The sequence below is a fragment of the Rhinoderma darwinii genome, unplaced genomic scaffold (genome assembly GCF_050947455.1).
Source record: "Rhinoderma darwinii isolate aRhiDar2 unplaced genomic scaffold, aRhiDar2.hap1 Scaffold_102, whole genome shotgun sequence".
Lineage (NCBI taxonomy): Eukaryota > Metazoa > Chordata > Amphibia > Anura > Rhinodermatidae > Rhinoderma > Rhinoderma darwinii.
The window spans coordinates 179,539-199,571 of NW_027461901.1; the positions used below are offsets into that span (position 1 = coordinate 179,539).

The 20,033-nt window shown below is 46.1% G+C and overlaps 1 long non-coding RNA gene across 2 annotated transcripts; it reads left to right on the top strand.

The window, feature by feature from the left end:
- Positions 1 to 13,317: 13,317 nt before the first annotated feature.
- On the top strand, positions 13,318 to 19,749 carry LOC142698321 (uncharacterized). 2 transcript variants are annotated; one of them, XR_012865804.1, is made up of 3 exons: positions 13,318 to 13,377; positions 18,551 to 18,735; positions 18,808 to 19,749. It is a non-coding gene; the product is annotated as an uncharacterized LOC142698321 (long non-coding RNA). The 2 variants fall into 2 exon arrangements; XR_012865805.1 differs by having other exon boundaries at positions 18,551 to 18,689.
- Positions 19,750 to 20,033: the final 284 nt, after the last annotated feature.

Below are 20,033 nucleotides of genomic sequence, written 5' to 3' on the forward strand. Positions count from 1 at the left end.
ATTCCTTCATCTTACAGGCATTATGTCCCTGTTCCTTCATCTTACAGGCATTATGTCCCTGTTCCTTCTTATTACAGGCATTTTGTACCTGTTCCTTCTTATTACAGGCATTATGTCCCTGTTCCTTCATCTTACATGCATTATGTCCCTGTTCCTTCATCTTACAGGCATTATGTCCCTGTTCCTTCTTATTACAGGTATTATGTCCCTGTTCCTTCTTATTACAGGCATTATGTCCCTGTTCCCTCATATTACCGGCATTATGTCTCTATTCCTTCATATTACCGGCATTATGTCCCTGTTCATTCATCTTACAGCCATTATGTCCCTGTTCCTTCATATTACAGGCATTATGTCCCTGTTCCTTCATATTACCGGCATTATGTCCCTGTTCCTTATTACAGGCATTATGTCCCTGTTCCTTCATATTACCGGCATTTTGTCCCTGTTCCTTCTTATTACAGCCATTATTTCCCTGTTCCTTCATATTACCGGCATTATGTCCCTGTTCCTTCTTATTACAGGCATTATGTCCCTGTTCCTTCATATTACCGGCATTATGTCCCTGTTCCTTCATATTACCGGCATTATGTCCCTGTTCCTTCATCTTACAGGCATTATGTCCCTGTTCCTTCTTATTACAGGCATTATGTACCTGTTCCTTCTTATTACCGGCATTATGTCCCTGTTCCTTCATATTAACGGCATTACGTCCCTGTTCCCTCATCTTACAGGCATTATGTCCCTGTTTCTTCATATTACCGGCATTACGTCCCTGTTCCTTTATATTACAGGCATTTTGTACCTGTTCCTTCTTATTACAGGCATTATGTCCCTGTTCCTTCATCTTACATGCATTATGTCCCTGTTCCTTCAACTTACAGGCATTATGTCCCTGTTCCTTCTTATTACAGGCATTATGTCCCTGTTCCTTCTTTTTACAGGCATTATGTCCCTGTTCCCTCATATTACCGGCATTATGTCCCTGTTCATTCTTATTACCGGCATTATGTCTCTATTCCTTCATATTACCGGCATTATGTCCCTGTTCATTCATCTTACAGCCATTATGTCCCTGTTCCTTCATACTACATGCATTATATCCCTGTTCCTTCACATTACCGGCATTATGTCCCTGTTCCTTCTTATTACAGGCATTATGTCCCTGTTCCTTCATCTTACAGGCATTATGTCCCTGTTCCTTCATCTTACAGGCATTATGTCCCTATTCCTTCATCTTACAGGCATTATGTCCCTATTCCTTCATCTTACAGGCATTATGTCCCTGTTCCTTCATCTTACAGGCATTATGTCCCTATTCCTTCATCTTACAGGCATTATGTCCCTATTCCTTCATCTTACAGGCATTATGTCCCTGTTCCTTCATCTTACAGGCATTATGTCCCTGTTCCTTCTTATTACAGGCATTATGTCCCTGTTCCTTCATATTACCGGCATTATGTCCCTGTTCCTTCTTATTACAGGCATTATGTCCCTGTTCCTTCATATTACCGGCATTTTGTCCCTGTTCCTTCATATTACCGGCATTATGTCCCTATTCCTTCATCTTACAGGCATTATGTCCCTGTTCCTTCATCTTACAGGCATTATGTCCCTATTCCTTCATCTTACAGGCATTATGTCCCTATTCCTTCATATTACAGGCATTATGTCCCTGTTCCTTCTTATTACAGGCATTATGTCCCTGTTCCTTCATATTACAGGCATTATGTCCCTGTTCCTTCTTATTACAGGCATTATGTCCCTGTTCCTTCTTATTACAGGCATTATTTCCCTGTTCCTTCTTATTACCGGCATTGTGTCCCTATTGCTTCATATTACCGGCATTTTGTCCCTGTTCCTTCATCTTACAGGCATTATGTCCCTGTTCCTTTATATTACAGACATTTTGTACCTATTCCTTCATATTACCGGCATTATGTCCCTGTTCCTTCATCTTACAGGCATTATGTCCCTGTTCCTTCTTATTACAGCCATTATTTCCCTGTTCCTTCATATTACCGGCATTATGTCCCTGTTCCTTCTTATTACAGGCATTATGTCCCTGTTCCTTCATATTACCGGCATTATGTCCCTGTTCCTTCATATTACCGGCATTATGTCCCTGTTCCTTCATCTTACAGGCATTATGTCCCTGTTCCTTCTTATTACAGGCATTATGTACCTGTTCCTTCTTATTACCGGCATTATGTCCCTGTTCCTTCATATTAACGGCATTACGTCCCTGTTCCCTCATCTTACAGGCATTATGTCCCTGTTTCTTCATATTACCGGCATTACGTCCCTGTTCCTTTATATTACAGGCATTTTGTACCTGTTCCTTCTTATTACAGGCATTATGTCCCTGTTCCTTCATCTTACATGCATTATGTCCCTGTTCCTTCATCTTACAGGCATTATGTCCCTGTTCCTTCTTATTACAGGCATTATGTCCCTGTTCCTTCTTTTTACAGGCATTATGTCCCTGTTCCCTCATATTACCGGCATTATGTCCCTGTTCATTCTTATTACCGGCATTATGTCTCTATTCCTTCATATTACCGGCATTATGTCCCTGTTCATTCATCTTACAGCCATTATGTCCCTGTTCCTTCATATTACATGCATTATATCCCTGTTCCTTCACATTACCGGCATTATGTCCCTGTTCCTTCTTATTACAGGCATTATGTCCCTGTTCCTTCATCTTACAGGCATTATGTCCCTGTTCCTTCATCTTACAGGCATTATGTCCCTATTCCTTCATCTTACAGGCATTATGTCCCTATTCCTTCATATTACAGGCATTATGTCCCTGTTCCTTCTTATTACATGCATTATGTCCCTGTTCCTTCATATTACAGGCATTATGTCCCTGTTCCTTCTTATTACAGGCATTATGTCCCTGTTCCTTCTTATTACAGGCATTATTTCCCTGTTCCTTCTTATTACCGGCATTGTGTCCCTATTCCTTCATATTACCGGCATTTTGTCCCTGTTCCTTCATCTTACAGGCATTATGTCCCTGTTCCTTTATATTACAGGCATTTTGTACCTATTCCTTCATATTACCGGCATTATGTCCCTGTTCCTTCATATTACCGGCATCATGTCCCTGTTCCTTCATCTTACAGGAATTTTGTCCCTGTTCGTTCATATTACCGGCATTATGTCCCTGTTCCCTCATCTTACAGCCATTTTGTACCTGTTCCTTCTTATTAACGGCATTATGTCCCTGTTCCTTCATCTTACAGGCATTATGTCCCTGTTCCTTCATATTACAGGCATTATTTCCCTGTTCCTTCATATTACCGGCATTATGTCCCTGTTCCTTCTTATTACAGGCATTATGTCCCTGTTCCTTCATATTACCGGCATTATGTCCCTGTTCCTTCATATTACCGGCATTATGTCCCTATTCCTTCATCTTACCGGCATTATGTCCCTGTTCCTTCATATTACCGGCATTATGTCCCTATTCCTTCATCTTACAGGCATTATGTCCCTGTTCCTTCATCTTACAGTCATTATGTCCCTATTCCTTTATATTACAGGCATTATGTCCCTGTTCCTTCTTATTACAGGCATTATGTCCCTGTTCCTTCTTATTACAGGCATTATGTCCCTGTTCCTTCTTATTACAGGCATTATTTCCCTGTTCCTTCTTATTACAGGCATTATTTCCCTGTTCCTTCTTATTACCGGCATTGTGTCCCTATTCCTTCATATTACCGGCATTTTGTCCCTGTTCCTTCATCTTACAGGCATTATGTCCCTGTTCCTTTATATTACAGGCATTTTGTACCTATTCCTTCATATTACCGGCATTTTGTCCCTGTTCCTTCATCTTACAGGCATTATGTCCCTGTTCCTTTATATTACAGGCATTTTGTACCTATTCCTTCATATTACCGGCATTATGTCCCTGTTCCTTCATCTTACAGGCATTATGTCCCTGTTCCTTCATCTTACCAGCATTATGTCCCTGTTCTTTCATATTACCGGCATTATGTCCCTGTCCCCTCATCTTACCGGCATTATGTCCCTGTTCCTTCATATTACAGGCATTATGTCCCTGTTCCTACATATTACCGGCATTATGTCCCTGTTCCTTTATCTTACAGGTATTATGTCCCTGTTCCTTCATATTACAGGCATTATGTCCCTGTTCCTTCTTATTACAGGCATTTTGTACCTGTTCCTTCTTATTACAGGCATTACGTCCCTGTTCCTCCATATTACCGGCATTATGTCCCTGTTCTTTCTTATTACAGGCATTATTTCCCTGTTCCTTCATATTACAGGTATTATGTCCCTGTTCCTTCATATTACTATTATTGTTCTGGACTTCAGTCATCAGCTTGTTGCTGTATTCTGCCCCTCTCTCGCTCCTTTTGATTTCTTGTCTGGTACATGTAGCTCTACTCCGGCCTTTCACTACTCCGGCCTTTCACTACTCCGGCCTTTCACTACTCCGGGCTTTCACTACTCCGGGTTGTCACTACTCCGGGCTTTCACTACTCCGGGCTTTCACTACTCCGGGCTTTCACTACTCCGGGTTGTCACTACTCCGGGCTTTCACTACTCCGGGTTTTGAGCCCTGGTCTGTACTGTGACTACGTCCTCGTCTTGTCATATCCTTATTGCTCTCTTAGTGATGACCCCTAGCTCTGTTCCGGACTGCGCCTCTGATCTTGCCACTAACATCCCTATGCAACGCTCCACTGCCAATTTGTCATTACTCTCGGGACTGCAACCTAGGAATCCAAACGGGAAAATCAATACCTCCTTGCTGGGGTTAAAGGTGAGGAAGAGAGAGATTCCTTAAACTCCACAGTTTAAATTAGCGAGCACCAAACGTGACAACGTGCCCTCCTACACGGGACATAATGCCGGGATTATGAGGGAACAGGGACATTATGCCGGTAATATGAGAGGACAGGGACATAATGCCAGTAATATGAGGGAACAGGGACATTATGCCGGTAATATGAGGGAACAGGGACATTATGCCGGTAATATGAGGGAACAGGGACATTATGCCGGTAATATGAGAGGACAGGGACATAATGCCGGTAATATGAGGGAACAGGGGCATAAAGCCGGTAATATGAAGGAACAGGGACGTAATGCTTGTAAGATGAGGAAACAGGGACATAATGCCGGTAATATGAAGAAACAGGGACATAATTGCTGGTTGTATATTGTATATTTCTGGATGTATATAGTGGAGTGCTAGGTGTATATGGTATATTGATGGGTGTATATAGTGGAGTGCTGGGTGTATATGGTATATTGCTGGGTGTATATAGTGGAGTGCTGGGTGTATATAGTGGAGCGCTGGGTGTATATAGTATATTGCTGGGTGTATATGGTGGAGTGCTGGTTGTATATGGTATATTGCTGGGTGTATATAGTATATTCCTGGGTGTATATGGTATATTGCTGGGTGTATATAGTGGAGTGCTGGGTGTATATAGTGTAGTGCTGGGAGTATATAATGGAGTGCTGGGTGTATATAGTGTAGTGCTGGGTGTATATAGTGGAGTGCTGGGTGTATATAGTGTAGTGCTGGGTGTATATAGTGGAGTGCTGGGTGTATATGGTGGAGAGCTGGGTGTATATAGTGGAGAGCTAGGTGTATATAGTGGAGGGCTGGGTGTAAATAGTGTATTGCTGGGTGTATATAGTGTATTGCTGGGTGTATATAGTGTATTGCTGGGTGTATATAGTGGAGTGCTGGGTGTATATAGTGGAGTGCTGGGTGTATATAGTGGAGTGCTGGGTGTATATAGTGGAGTGCTGGGTGTATATAGTGGAGTGCTGGGTGTATATAGTGGAGTGCTGGGTGTATATAGTGGAGTGCTGGGTGTATATAGTGGAGTTCTGGGTGTATATAGTGGAGTGCTGGGTGTATATGGTGGAGTGCTGGGTGTATATAGTGGAGTGCTGGGTGTATATAGTGGAGTGCTGGGTGTATATAGTGGAGAGCTGGGTGTATATAGTGGAGAGCTGGGTGTATATAGTGGAGAGCTGGGTGTATATAGTGGAGTGCTGGGTGTATATAGTGGAGTGCTGGGTGTATATAGTGGAGTGCTGGGTGTATATAGTGGAGTGCTGGGTGTATATAGTGGAGTGCTGGGTGTATATAGTGGAGTGCTGGGTGTATATAGTGGAGTGCTGGGTGTATATAGTGGAGTGCTGGGTGTATATAGTGGAGTGCTGGGTGTATATAGTGGAGAGCTGGGTTTATACAGTGGAATGCTGGGTGTATACAGTGGAGTGCTGGGTGTATATAGTGGAGTGCTGGGTGTATATAGTGGAGTGCTGGGTGTATATAGTGGAGTGCTGGGTGTATATAGTGGAGTGCTGGGTGTATATAGTGGAGTGCTGGGTGTATATAGTGGAGTGCTGGGTGTATATAGTGGAGTGCTGGGTGTATATAGTGTAGAGCTGGGTGTATATAGTGTAGTGCTGGCTGGGTGTATATAGTGTAGTGCTGGGTGTATATAGTGTAGTGCTGGGTGTATATAGTGTAGTGTTGGGTGTATATAGTGTAGTGCTGGGTGTATATAGTGTAGTGCTGGGTGTATATAGTGTAGTGTTGGGTGTATATAGTGGAGTGCTGGGTGTATATAGTGGAGTGCTGGGTGTATATAGTGTAGTGTTGGGTGTATATAGTGGAGTGCTGGGTGTATATAGTGTAGTGCTGGGTGTATATAGTGTAGTGCTGGGTGTGTATAGTGGAGTGCTGGGTGTATATAGTGGAGTGCTGGGTGTATATAGTGTAGTGTTGGGTGTATATAGTGGAGTGCTGGGTGTATATAGTGTAGTGCTGGGTGTATATAGTGTATTGCTGGGTGTATATAGTGTATTGCTGGGTGTATATAGTGGAGTTCTGGGTGTATATGGTGGAGTGCTGGGTGTATATGGTGGAGTGCTGGGTGTATATGGTGGAGTGCTGGGTGTATATAGTGGAGTGCTGGGTGTATATAGTGGAGTGCTGGGTGTATATAGTGGAGTGCTGGGTGTATATAGTGGAGTGCTGGGTGTATATAGTGGAGTGCTGGGTGTATATAGTGGAGTGCTGGGTGTATATAGTGGAGTGCTGGGTGTATATAGTGGAGTGCTGGGTGTATATAGTGGAGTGCTGGGTGTATATAGTGGAGTGCTGGGTGTATATAGTGGAGTGCTGGGTGTATATAGTGGAGTGCTGGGTGTATATAGTGGAGAGCTGGGTTTATACAGTGGAATGCTGGGTGTATACAGTGGAGTGCTGGGTGTATATAGTGGAGTGCTGGGTGTATATAGTGGAGTGCTGGGTGTATATAGTGGAGTGCTGGGTGTATATAGTGGAGTGCTGGGTGTATATAGTGGAGTGCTGGGTGTATATAGTGGAGTGCTGGGTGTATATAGTGGAGTGCTGGGTGTATATAGTGGAGTGCTGGGTGTATATAGTGGAGTGCTGGGTGTATATAGTGGAGTGCTGGGTGTATATAGTGGAGTGATGGGTGTATATAGTGTAGAGCTGGGTGTATATAGTGTAGTGCTGGCTGGGTGTATATAGTGTAGTGCTGGGTGTATATAGTGTAGTGCTGGGTGTATATAGTGTAGTGTTGGGTGTATATAGTGTAGTGCTGGGTGTATATAGTGTAGTGCTGGGTGTATATAGTGTAGTGCTGGGTGTATATAGTGGAGTGCTGGGTGTATATAGTGGAGTGCTGGGTGTATATAGTGGAGTGCTGGGTGTATATAGTGTAGTGCTGGCTGGGTGTATATAGTGGAGTGCTGGGTGTATATAGTGGAGTGCTGGGTGTATATAGTGTAGAGCTGGGTGTATATAGTGTAGTGCTGGCTGGGTGTATATAGTGTAGTGCTGGGTGTATATAGTGGAGTGCTGGGTGTATATAGTGGAGTGCTGGGTGTATACAGTGGAGTGCTGGGTGTATACGGTGGAGAGCTGGGTGTATATGGTGGAGTGCTGGGTGTATATGGTGGAGTGCTGGGTGTATATGGTGGAGTGCTGGGTGTATATGGTGGAGTGCTGGGTGTATATGGTGGAGTGCTGGGTGTATATGGTGGAGTGCTGGGTGTATATAGTGGAGTGCTGGGTGTATATAGTGGAGTGCTGGGTGTATATAGTGGAGTGCTGGGTGTATATAGTGGAGTGCTGGGTGTATATAGTGGAGTGCTGGGTGTATATAGTGGAGTGCTGGGTGTATATAGTGTAGTGCTGGGTGTGTATAGTGTAGTGCTGTGTGTGTGTATAGTGTAGTGCTGGGTGTGTATAGTGTAGTGCTGGGTGTGTATAGTGGAGTGCTGGGTGTGTATAGTGGAGTGCTGGGTGTGTATAGTGGAGTGCTGGGTGTGTATAGTGGAGTGCTGGGTGTGTATAGTGGAGTGCTGGGTGTGTATAGTGGAGTGCTGGGTGTGTATAGTGGAGTGCTGGGTGTGTATAGTGGAGTGCTGGGTGTGTATAGTGGAGTGCTGGGTGTGTATAGTGGAGTGCTGGGTGTGTATAGTGGAGTGCTGGGTGTATATAGTGGAGTGCTGGGTGTATATAGTGGAGTGCTGGGTGTATATAGTGGAGTGCTGGGTGTATACAGTGGAGTGCTGGGTGTATATAGTGGAGTGCTGGGTGTATATAGTGGAGTGCTGGGTGTATATAGTGTAGAGCTGGGTGTATATAGTGTAGTGCTGGCTGGGTGTATATAGTGGAGTGCTGGGTGTATATAGTGGAGTGCTGGGTGTATATAGTGTAGAGCTGGGTGTATATAGTGTAGTGCTGGGTGTATATAGTGTAGTGCTGGGTGTATATAGTGGAGTGCTGGGTGTATATAGTGTAGTGCTGGGTGTATACAGTGGAGTGCTGGGTGTATACAGTGGAGAGCTGGGTGTATATAGTGGAGTGCTGGGTGTATATAGTGGAGTGCTGGGTGTATATAGTGGAGTGCTGGGTGTATATAGTGGAGTGCTGAGTGTATATAGTGGAGTGCTGGGTGTATATAGTGGAGTGCTGGGTGTATATAGTGGAGTGCTGGGTGTATATAGTGGAGTGCTGGGTGTATATAGTGGAGTGCTGGGTGTATATAGTGGAGTGCTGGGTGTATATAGTGGAGTGCTGGGTGTATATAGTGTAGAGCTGGGTGTATATAGTGTAGTGCTGGCTGGGTGTATATAGTGTAGTGCTGGGTGTATATAGTGTAGTGCTGGGTGTATATAGTGGAGTGCTGGGTGTATATAGTGTAGAGCTGGGTGTATATAGTGTAGTGCTGGCTGGGTGTATATAGTGTAGTGCTGGGTGTATATAGTGTAGTGCTGGGTGTATATAGTGTAGTGCTGGGTGTATACAGTGGAGTGCTGGGTGTATATAGTGGAGAGCTGGGTGTATATAGTGGAGAGCTGGGTGTATATAGTGGAGTGCTGGGTGTATATAGTGGAGTGCTGGGTGTATATAGTGGAGTGCTGAGTGTATATAGTGTATTGCTGGGTGTATATAGTGTATTGCTGGGTGTATATAGTGGAGTGCTGGGTGTATATGGTATATTGCTGGGTGTATATAGTGTATTGCTGGGTGTATATAGTGGAGTGCTGGGTGTATATAGTGTATTGCTGGGTGTATATAGTGTATTGCTGGGTGTATATAGTGGAGTGCTGTGTGTATATAGTGGAGTGCTGGGTGTATATAGTGGAGTGCTGGGTGTATATAGTGGAGTGCTGGGTGTATATAGTGGAGTGCTGGGTGTATATAGTGGAGTGCTGGGTGTATATGGTGGAGTGCTGGGTGTATATAGTGTAGTGCTGGGTATATATAGTGTAGTGCTGGGTATATATAGTGTAGTGCCGGGTGTATATAGTGTAGTGCCGGGTGTATATAGTGTAGTGCCGGGTGTATATAGTGGAGTGCCGGGTGTATATAGTGGAGTGCCGGGTGTATATAGTGGAGTGCCGGGTGTATATAGTGGAGAGCTGGGTGTATATAGTGGAGTGCTGGGTCTATATAGTGGAGTGCTGGGTGTGTATATAGTGGAGTGCTGGGTGTATATAGTGGAGTGCTGGGTGTATATAGTGGAGTGCTGGGTGTATATAGTGGAGAGCTGGGTGTATATAGTGGAGTGCTGGGTGTATATAGTGGAGTGCTGGGTGTATATAGTGGAGTGCTGGGTGTATATAGTGGAGTGCTGGGTGTATATAGTGGAGTGCTGGGTGTATATAGTGGAGTGCTGGGTGTATATAGTGGAGTGCTGGGTGTATATAGTGTAGAGCTGGGTGTATATAGTGGAGTGCTGGGTGTATATAGTGTAGAGCTGGGTGTATATAGTGTAGAGCTGGGTGTATATAGTGTAGTGCTGGGTGTATATAGTGGAGTGCTGGGTGTATATAGTGGAGTGCTGGGTGTATATAGTGGAGTGCTGGGTGTATATAGTGGAGTGCTGGGTGTATATAGTGGAGTGCTGGGTGTATATAGTGGAGTGCTGGGTGTATATAGTGGAGTGCTGGGTGTATATAGTGGAGTGCTGGGTGTATATAGTGGAGTGCTGGGTGTATATAGTGGAGTGCTGGGTGTATATAGTGGAGTGCTGGGTGTATATAGTGGAGTGCTGGGTGTATATAGTGGGGTGCTGGGTGTATATAGTGGGGTGCTGGGTGTATATAGTGGAGTGCTGGGTGTATATAGTGGAGTGCTGGGTGTATATAGTGGAGTGCTGGGTGTATATAGTGGAGTGCTGGGTGTATATAGTGTATTGCTGAGTGTATATAGTGTATTGCTGAGTGTATATGGTGTATTGCTGGGTGTATATGGTGTATTGCTGGGTGTATATGGTGTATTGCTGGGTGTATATGGTGGAGTGCTGGGTGTATATGGTGGAGTGCTGGGTGTATATGGTGGAGTGCTGGGTGTATATGGTGGAGTGCTGGGTGTATATGGTGGAGTGCTGGGTGTATATGGTGGAGTGCTGGGTGTATATGGTGGAGTGCTGGGTATATATAGTGTAGTGCCGGGTGTATATAGTGTAGTGCCGGGTGTATATAGTGTAGTGCCGGGTGTATATAGTGTAGTGCCGGGTGTATATAGTGTAGTGCCGGGTGTATATAGTGGAGTGCCGGGTGTATATAGTGGAGTGCCGGGTGTATATAGTGGAGTGCCGGGTGTATATAGTGGAGAGCCGGGTGTATATAGTGGAGTGCTGGGTGTATATAGTGGAGTGCTGGGTGTATATAGTGGAGTGCTGGGTGTATATAGTGGAGAGCTGGGTGTATATAGTGGAGTGCTGGGTGTATATAGTGGAGTGCTGGGTGTATATAGTGGAGTGCTTTCTCGGATGTGCCATTGCCTTGTGGCACTATACACAAGGGGGAGAGCTGTGTGGCACTATACACAAGGGGGGGAGCTGTGTGGCACTATACAAAAGGGGGAGAGCTGTGTGGCACTATACACAAAGGGGGCTGTGTGGCACTATACACAAGGGGGAGAGCTGTGTGGCACTATACACAAGGGGGAGAGCTGTGTGGCACTATACACAAGGGGGAGAGCTGTGTGGTACTATACACAAGGGGGAGCTGTGTGGCACTATACACAAAGGGGGCTGTGTGGCACTATACACAAGGGGGAGAGCTGTGTGGCACTATACACAAGGGGGAGAGCTGTGTGGCACTATACACAAGGGGGAGCTGTGTGGCACTATACACAAAGGGGGCTGTGTGGCACTATACACAAGGGGGAGAGCTGTGTGCCACTATACACAAGGGGGAGAGCTGTGTGCCACTATACACAAGGGGGAGAGCTGTGTGGCACTATACACAAGGGGGAGAGCTGTGTGGCACTATACACAAGGGGGAGAGCTGTGTGGCACTATACACAAGGGGGAGCTGTGTGGCACTATACACAAAGGGGGCTGTGTGGCACTATATACAAGGGGGAGAGCTGTGTGGCACTATACACAAGGGGGAGAGCTGTGTGGCACTATACACAAAGGGGGCTGTGTGGCACTATACACAAAGGGGGCTGTGTGGCACTATACACAAGGGGGGCTGTGTGGCACTATTTACAAGGGGAGGGCTGTGGCCCTATCTACAGGTGTCTGTGTGTGGCACTATCTGCTAAGGGGGGTGGTGTGCTGCACTTTCTACTAAGGGGGGCTGTGTGGCACTATGTACAGTGGGGGGTTTATGGCATTCTACAAGGGGAAGGTGGGGGTGCTATCTACAAATGGGGTGACACTGTCTATAGGAGGGGCTATATAGCACTGTCTACAGGGGGGCTGTATGGCACGTTCTACAGGGGGCACTATTTATAAGGGGGGGCTGCTTGTGGCACCCGAGGGGGGGGGGCAGCCAAGAGTTTGCTATCGGGCCCAGTCTTTCCTAGTTACGCCCCTGAGCAGACTCTAGTGTCTCGTCTAGTTATATAATGCAAGTGGAACAGCCTCTATAGATGATGCGCTGCAGGAAAAAACTTACAAAGTATAATGTAAAGCGCCACGGTGTGGTCACCGCGGGGAACTGTTTACTTTCATGGATGAAGTAATAGCGCCATTATGTGGTCATCGCTGGGAAACTACTGACTATATTTTACGACCTTATTACTTATGGAAGGCTGCATTGGCTATACGTCGCAATAGCGTCATCGTGTGGTCAATGCTGGGAAATGATCACTAAATTCATTGTAATGCAGGTAGCCTGGTGATGCGCTCTGCAGCAGCGCCATCGTGGGGTCAATGCTGGGAAAAGCTCACTAAATTCAATGTAATTCAGACAGCCTTAGTCATACGCTAAGCAGCAGCGCCATCGTGTGGTCAATGCTGAGAAATCTCACTAAATTGAATGTAATACAGGCAGCCTAGTGATACACTGTGCAGCATCGTCATCTTGTGGTCAATGCTGGGAAATGCACACTATATTCAATTCATGCAGCCTTAGGGATACGCTGAGTAGCAGCGCCATCGTGTGGTCAATGCTGAGAAATGCTCACTAAATTCAATGTAGTGCAGGCAGCCTAGTGATACGCTGAGCAGCAGCGCCATCGTGTGGTTAATGCTGGGAAATGCTCACTAAATTCAATGTAATGCAGGAAGCCTAGTGATACAAAGAGCAGCAGCGCGCCATCGTGTGGTCACCGCCGGGAACTTTTTACTTTCAAATTATTCCGATATTGTATATTTTAATGAATAATATAGCAATACTGCAGGGAATTTATAGACCTAGTTTTATATGATGCAGACAGCACAAAAGATGTGCAGTAGCAACAGCGGCCTCGTGTGGTCACTGTGGCAACTGTCTTGGTAGGCCATCTGAGTACCCGGAAGAAAAATGTCTGGAACACACGAACAGGAAGTGACGTTTATGACTTCTGGGTGAAGCGAGGCAATCATTCAGGTATTTACAGTCAGAATCTTTCCTGTCCGTTTATTACGTGTCAGTGTGTGACGCATGATGCGCGTAGTATAAACATATTCAGCTTCTTTGTATGTGAGATTTTTACTAAAATGCATATCAGGCGGATGATGAGCGCAGTCTGTACTATGGCCACCAGGTGGCGATATGACATAACATTATTATATTAGTACCATTTTACATGTTCCAGAATCAAACCTCACACTTTTTGGAGATATAAAACAGATATTTGATCTTTATTCAGAGCCCCTGTGACACCCCCCTCTCCTATGTAACCGTGTTAACACCAGTGTAGCCATAAGGGTATGTTCACACGACCTATTTTCAGACGTAATTCACAGGTGTAATTTTTAGGCTATGTTCACACAGAGTTTTTTTTCCGAGTTTTTAGACGCGGAAACCGCGCCAAAAAACTCATCAAAAACAGTTCGAAAGTGCCTCCCATTGATTTCAATGGGAGGCGGAGGCGTCTTTTTCCCGCCAGCGGTAAAACCGCCTCGCGGGAAAAAGAAGCGACATACCCTATTTTCGGGCGTTTACGCCTCTGACCTCCCATTGACTTCAATGGGAGGCAGAGAAAGCGTATTTCGCAGCGTTTTATGCCCGCGGCGTGCAGGGAGAGGAAAATCTGCCTCAAACTTCCAAACAGAATTTAGAGGCAGAAATTCCGCCTGCAAAAAACTCTTACGCCTGAAAAACCGGCTCCATTACGCCTACAAACATCTGCCCGTGGCTTGCAATGGGTTTTACGATGTTCTGTTCAGACAAGGTGTAATTTTACGCGTCACTGTTAAAATACGATGCGTAAAATGACGGCTCGTCAAAAGAAGTGCAGGTCAGTTCTTGGGACGTTTTTGGAGCCATTTTTCATTGACTCTATTGAAAACAGCTCCAAGAACGGCCACAAAAACGCCGCAAAAACACAGCGAAAAATACGAGTGGCTCAAAAAACGTCTGAAAATCAGGAGCTGTTTCCCCTTGAAAACAGCTCCTGATTTTCAGACGTTCTTGAAGCCGCTCGCAATTTTCGCTGCATTTTTCACGCCCGTTTTTGGAGCTTTTTTCGCTAGAGTCAATGAAAAACGGCTCCAAAAACGTCCCAAGAAGTGACCTGCACCTCTTTTTCACAGCCTATTTTTACTACGTAAAGAAACGTGTAAAATTACACCTCGTGGGAACAGAACATCGTAAAACCCATTGCAGGCAATGGGCAGATGTTTGCCGACGTATTGGAGCCGTCTTTTCAGGCGTAATTTGAGGCATAAAACGCCTCCATTACGTCTGAAAATAGGTCGTGTGCACATACCCTTACAGTGACGGTCACAGTGCCCACATGACAGCAACAGTCAAGGGCCCCCAGAACAGTGACAGCCACCTTTCTGCCAGAACAGTGACAGCCAAAGTGCTCCCATAACATTGACTGTTGCTGTTATGTGGGCACTGTGACTGTTACTGTTATGGGAGCACTATGGCTGTCACTGTTCTGGGGGAGAGTTGGTTGTCCCTGTTATGGAGGACTTTGACTGTTGCTGTTATGTGGGCACTGTAACTGTCAAAGTCCTCCATAACAGGGACAACTGACTCTCCCCCAGGAAAGTGACAGCCATAGTGCTCCCATAACAGTGACAGTCACAGTGCCCACATAACAGCAACAGTCAAAGTCCCCCATAACAGTTGATTAACAGCTGATAGCCACTGTTACATTGTTTGAATATATCAATTGCATCATCATCAGTTTTTTTGTCTCAAGTGATTACAACTGATGCAAAAACCGATTAAAAAAATGTATCAGTTGCATCAGAATTTTTCACAATTTTCACTACAAAACCATCAGTTGTCGCTAGTTGTCATCCGTTTTTAACATCAGTTTTTACCACAATGGTCCACCAAAAAGGTTGTCTGGGGTCTGAAAATGCCACACCCCCTCTGTATATAATGCCACACCCCCCTGTAGATAACGCCACACAGCGCCCACTGTAGATTATGCCACACAGCGCCCCCCTGTAGATAGCACCGGATACATATAGCGCTACCCCCCTTCTCCTGTAGATAGCGCCACTCAAGCTCCCTCTAGCATATATGGACAGTGGCGTCAGGGGTTACTCCCTAAACGGAATCCCCGGCCACAGCATTACCAATGCTGTGGCCGGGGATTGCCGCAAGAAGGACCCCCTGACGCCACTGTCCATATATGGACAGTGATGTCAGTGTCTACTCCTTGAGTGGAATCCCCTTGCCAACTCTGGCCAGGGATTCCGCTCCAGGAGGAGATCCCTGACGTCAATGTCCATATATGGACAGTGGCGTCAGGGGGTCCTTCTTGAAGGAAACAACCCGGCAACAGCATTGGTAATAAAGTTGACTTGTTTACAGAACGCTGAGTTGGCTCCATTTTTGGTCAGAGATCTTCAAGTGTAATACTGGAAGGTTCCCATGGCTAAAGAGAGTTCAGTGCTCCAGAATTAAAGGGGTTGTCCGGGCAGGGGGCGGTTTTTCACACTGATGACCTTTCTATAGGATAGGTCATCGGTATATCATTGATGGGGGTCCGTTCCGGAAGCAGATGGCTCACAGTATAGCGGCCGTGAATGTGACTAGAGCTGCAGTTCTGCAGCACGGCCGCTATACAGTGTATGAAGCACTGCATGCCCAGCATAACATCCGGTGCCCGGAGGCAGCCCGAACATCTGATCGGTGTGGGGTCCGGGTGTCATATTTCACCACTTATTACATTACCGGGTACATATCACAATGTAATGACCATTACTCACCGTCTGCTGGAAGTTGACATGGCCATAACCAAGAGACCATCTTTTGATCATGTTCCTGCAGACACGTATAGACAGCTCAGGCCCATCTGGACTAAACTTCTGATAGATAGAGGAAGGCCATAGGATCAGGGGCGTAACTAGGAAAGACTGGGCCCCATAGCAAACTTTTGACTGGGGCCCCCCCTCCCCTGGGTGTCACACAACCCACCCCCCCTTGTAGATAGTGCCTTTTTTACAAACCCCCCCTTTTGATAATGCCATACAGCCCCCCCTGTAGGGAACGCCATACAGCCCCCCCTGTAGGGAACGCCATACAGCGTCCCCCCCCCTGTAGGGAACGCCATACAGCGTCGTCCCCCCTGTAGGGAATGCCATACAGCGTCGTCCCCCCTGTAGGGAACGCCATACAGCGTCGTCGTCCCTGTAGGGAACGCCATACAGCGTCCCCCCCCCTGTAGGGAACTCCATACAGCGCCCCCCCCCCTGTAGGGAACGCCATACAGCCCCCCCCCCTGTAGGGAACACCATACAGCGTCCCCCCTCCCCAAAAAATGCGACCTACAGTGTGTCCTAATAAAAGACATGTATCCCCTATCCACAGGATAGGGGAGACATGTGTGATCGCTGGCAGCGATAGGGAGAATGGGGGACTGAAAGTCCCCCAAGTTCTCCATGACTAACCTCTGACTTCCGGCGTCTGCGCAGCTCACTAAAAATGAAAGGAGCGCTGGTCACGCATGCGCACAAGCACGACCGGCGCTCCATTCATTTCTCCGGAGCTGCCGACACAGACCCCGGAAGTCCGAGGTTTGTGATGGAGAACTTCAGGGGACTTTCAGTCCCCCGTTCTCCCTATCGCTGCCAGCGATCACACATGTCTCCCCTGTCCTGTGGATATCCTGTGGAGAGGGGATACATGTCTTTTGTTTAATGGCAGAGCGGGGAGATACCTCCCTGCTCTGCCGTACTGTTCAGTGGCGTCGCGCCATAGCGGCTGCTAGCGGAGCCTCCGGCCATGGTGGGGGCCCGTGCCGGCGGGCGACACGGGCCCCCTCATGCCGCGGGCCCCGTTGCTACGGCGGTAGTTACGCCACTGCATAGGATATTGGCTGTTACTGTGCGGATCTCCACTGAAGAAGTAACGGAATATTCTCATCACACAAAGTGATGGCATATCGTTGGGTTATGCCATCATTTTGCCATCGGTAGAAGTTTTACTGCCATATGAACCCTCGCTCTCGATCATTGCCCTCTTGCGGCTTTAACAGTCTCTACTCTTCTGGGAAGGCTTTCCACAAGATTTTGTAGTGTGACCTCACAGATACTTTTTTTGACTGAATGGGCACAAATTCCCACAGACAAGCACTGATATTGGATTAGTAGGTTTTGCTCGCAACCTGTGTTATAATTCATCCCAAAGGTGTTGGATGGTCCTTTGTGCAGGCCACACGAGTCCCTACACAACAAACTCATCAAACCATGTCTTTATGGACCTTGCTTACAGGGGCGCAGTCATGCTGGGACAGGAAAGGTCCTTCCCCAGTAGACACTATGTATTACTGTAGGTAACGTTCAGAGGCCCAGATTCACCCATCAGACTACCAGATAACAAGACGTGATTCATCACTCTAGAGAACGACGTGCTTTACACCTCTCCAGCTGACGCCTGGCATTGTGCAGGGGGATCTAAGGAAATCCATTTCATGAAGCTCCTGACACACAGTTCTTGTTCTGCGCCACGTTTAAAGCCACTGATCTCTTCAGTACGACCCATACTACTAGCAATGTTTCTCTGGAAATTGCATGGCTGTGGGCTTGATTTTATGCACCTGTTTGCAATGCGTGAAGCTGAAACAGCTCAATGCGTGAAGCTCAATAATTAGGGGGGGTGTTCACGTACTTTTATCCATATAGTATTGTCTCTCACCTCCCACATGCTGTATTTTCTCCTTACTGACAAGAGACACAGAACTAAAAATTAAAGAAGAGCTCCAGTGGAAGCACAACTTTCCATGTCTGCACCCGCCACCTGACTGTATATATCACTCTACACTTCTTTTATGTATACTGTACTTACTTTTTGAACTCCTGCCTTATCCGTGCTTTAAAAGAAGCCTCCGTCTTGATTCTTAGATTTTCCCAGCTTTCTCTTCCTCTCTGCTTTGCTATCAATCACATGACCAGCTAAAGACCATATAATTTCTTTATGCTGGGGGACACTGTGATTATTATTCTCTCTATATTCTTCTAAATAAGCTGAGAAACCATAAGTATACAGACTGTGAGGCTGCACTATATTCTTCTACACCTGTGTGACAGGAACCTGTCTAAGTATCAGTGGCAGTTGATGATAGAAGTTTCTGTTTCCCCCTGTGTATAACTAGTGCGGTACAGAAACTGCTGAAGCCTGTGATGGGTGACACATAGATCTCCGGAGATCCAAGTAGAGAAAGTAGTCACCGAGCCGGATTCACACTGCTGCTAAGCAACCATCCCGTTCTGATATATAGAGATAAATAACAGGTGAGGGACTGACACATGGAATACCAGAATGCAGCACATGGCAGAGGTTAGTTTTGGCCGGAGTGTCCCTTTAACATTTCATAATTATATCATCTAGTTATCATCTCTTTATTTGTAGATCTCATTCGGAACCATCTACACGTCATTGTTCTTTGTGATGGATAAGGGACACATAACGGAGAAGATACTGAACGTCACCCTGGAGATAATCTACCTTCTTACCGGAGAGGTAAAATAATCCGGGACTCATGTATATGTCCTTTCTCTTATCTTTTTATCCTACGGACAATATTATAGAAAAAGCAAAAGATCACGTCATCATAATTGATTTGTAAATATAAATGCTGTAACAAATCTTCTCTGGTGCATAGATATTTATTTTAATACAATGATAGCGCCCCCTAGCATTTTGACTGCCCCCCTAATGCTGCTTTCACCTTCCTAAACAGTCCGCGGTGGACACGCATTATAAAAGTTATGATTTTTGGAATGCTGGGAGGTAAAAACGAAAATTGAAAAAACCGAAAATAGGCTGTTCATTAAGGGGTTAATGACCTATCATTCACCTGTTCTATACCTGGACTGAGTTACCTGGTGGTGGTTACATTCAGTTATCCTTTGGATGCATTACTATGGACTGATCTGTGGGCTACAACATAAGGTGTCTTAGCCTGGGGACTGTGTTGCTCCCTCTGCAGGCGGGGTGTTGCGGTGGCACTGGTTGCCATGTGGTGCGCCACCTAATAGAGTAGGGACCCACTTAAAAGAAGTCGCCATGAGGAGGCAGGTTGGCTTATACGATCAAAATGTTTACTAAGAACTTCCTGTTCATTTTGATTCTCTTGTATGTTCCATCTCGATATCCAGGATTGTCCAGTAGTGAAGAAGACATCTGGTGACTCTCTATCCCCCAACAGATGTCCCTACATGTCTGGAGGATGGACCAGTACCATCACGGAGCCTTCACTGATACCTAAGAGAAATGAGAGCTACGTAATGGGAAGAGCAGAGTTCACAGCAGCACTGAATCTGCACGCTCCTCTCCTGAAATACTCTGTGCTGCTGTGAACTCTGCTCTTACCATTACGTAGCTCAGTCTGTTACCTCTCCTCCACTCCTGTCCTCAATAACACCTTCACATGATTGGCAAGTCACCACCCCGCACAAGATCCACACGCTCATCTCCTGAAATACTCTGTGCTGCTGTGAACTCTGCTCTTACCATTACGTGGTGACTTGCCAATCATGTGAAGGTGTTATTGAGGACAGGAGTGGAGGAGAGGTAACAGACTGAGAGCTACGTAATGGTAAGAACAGAGTTCTCAGCAGCACAGAATCTGCACG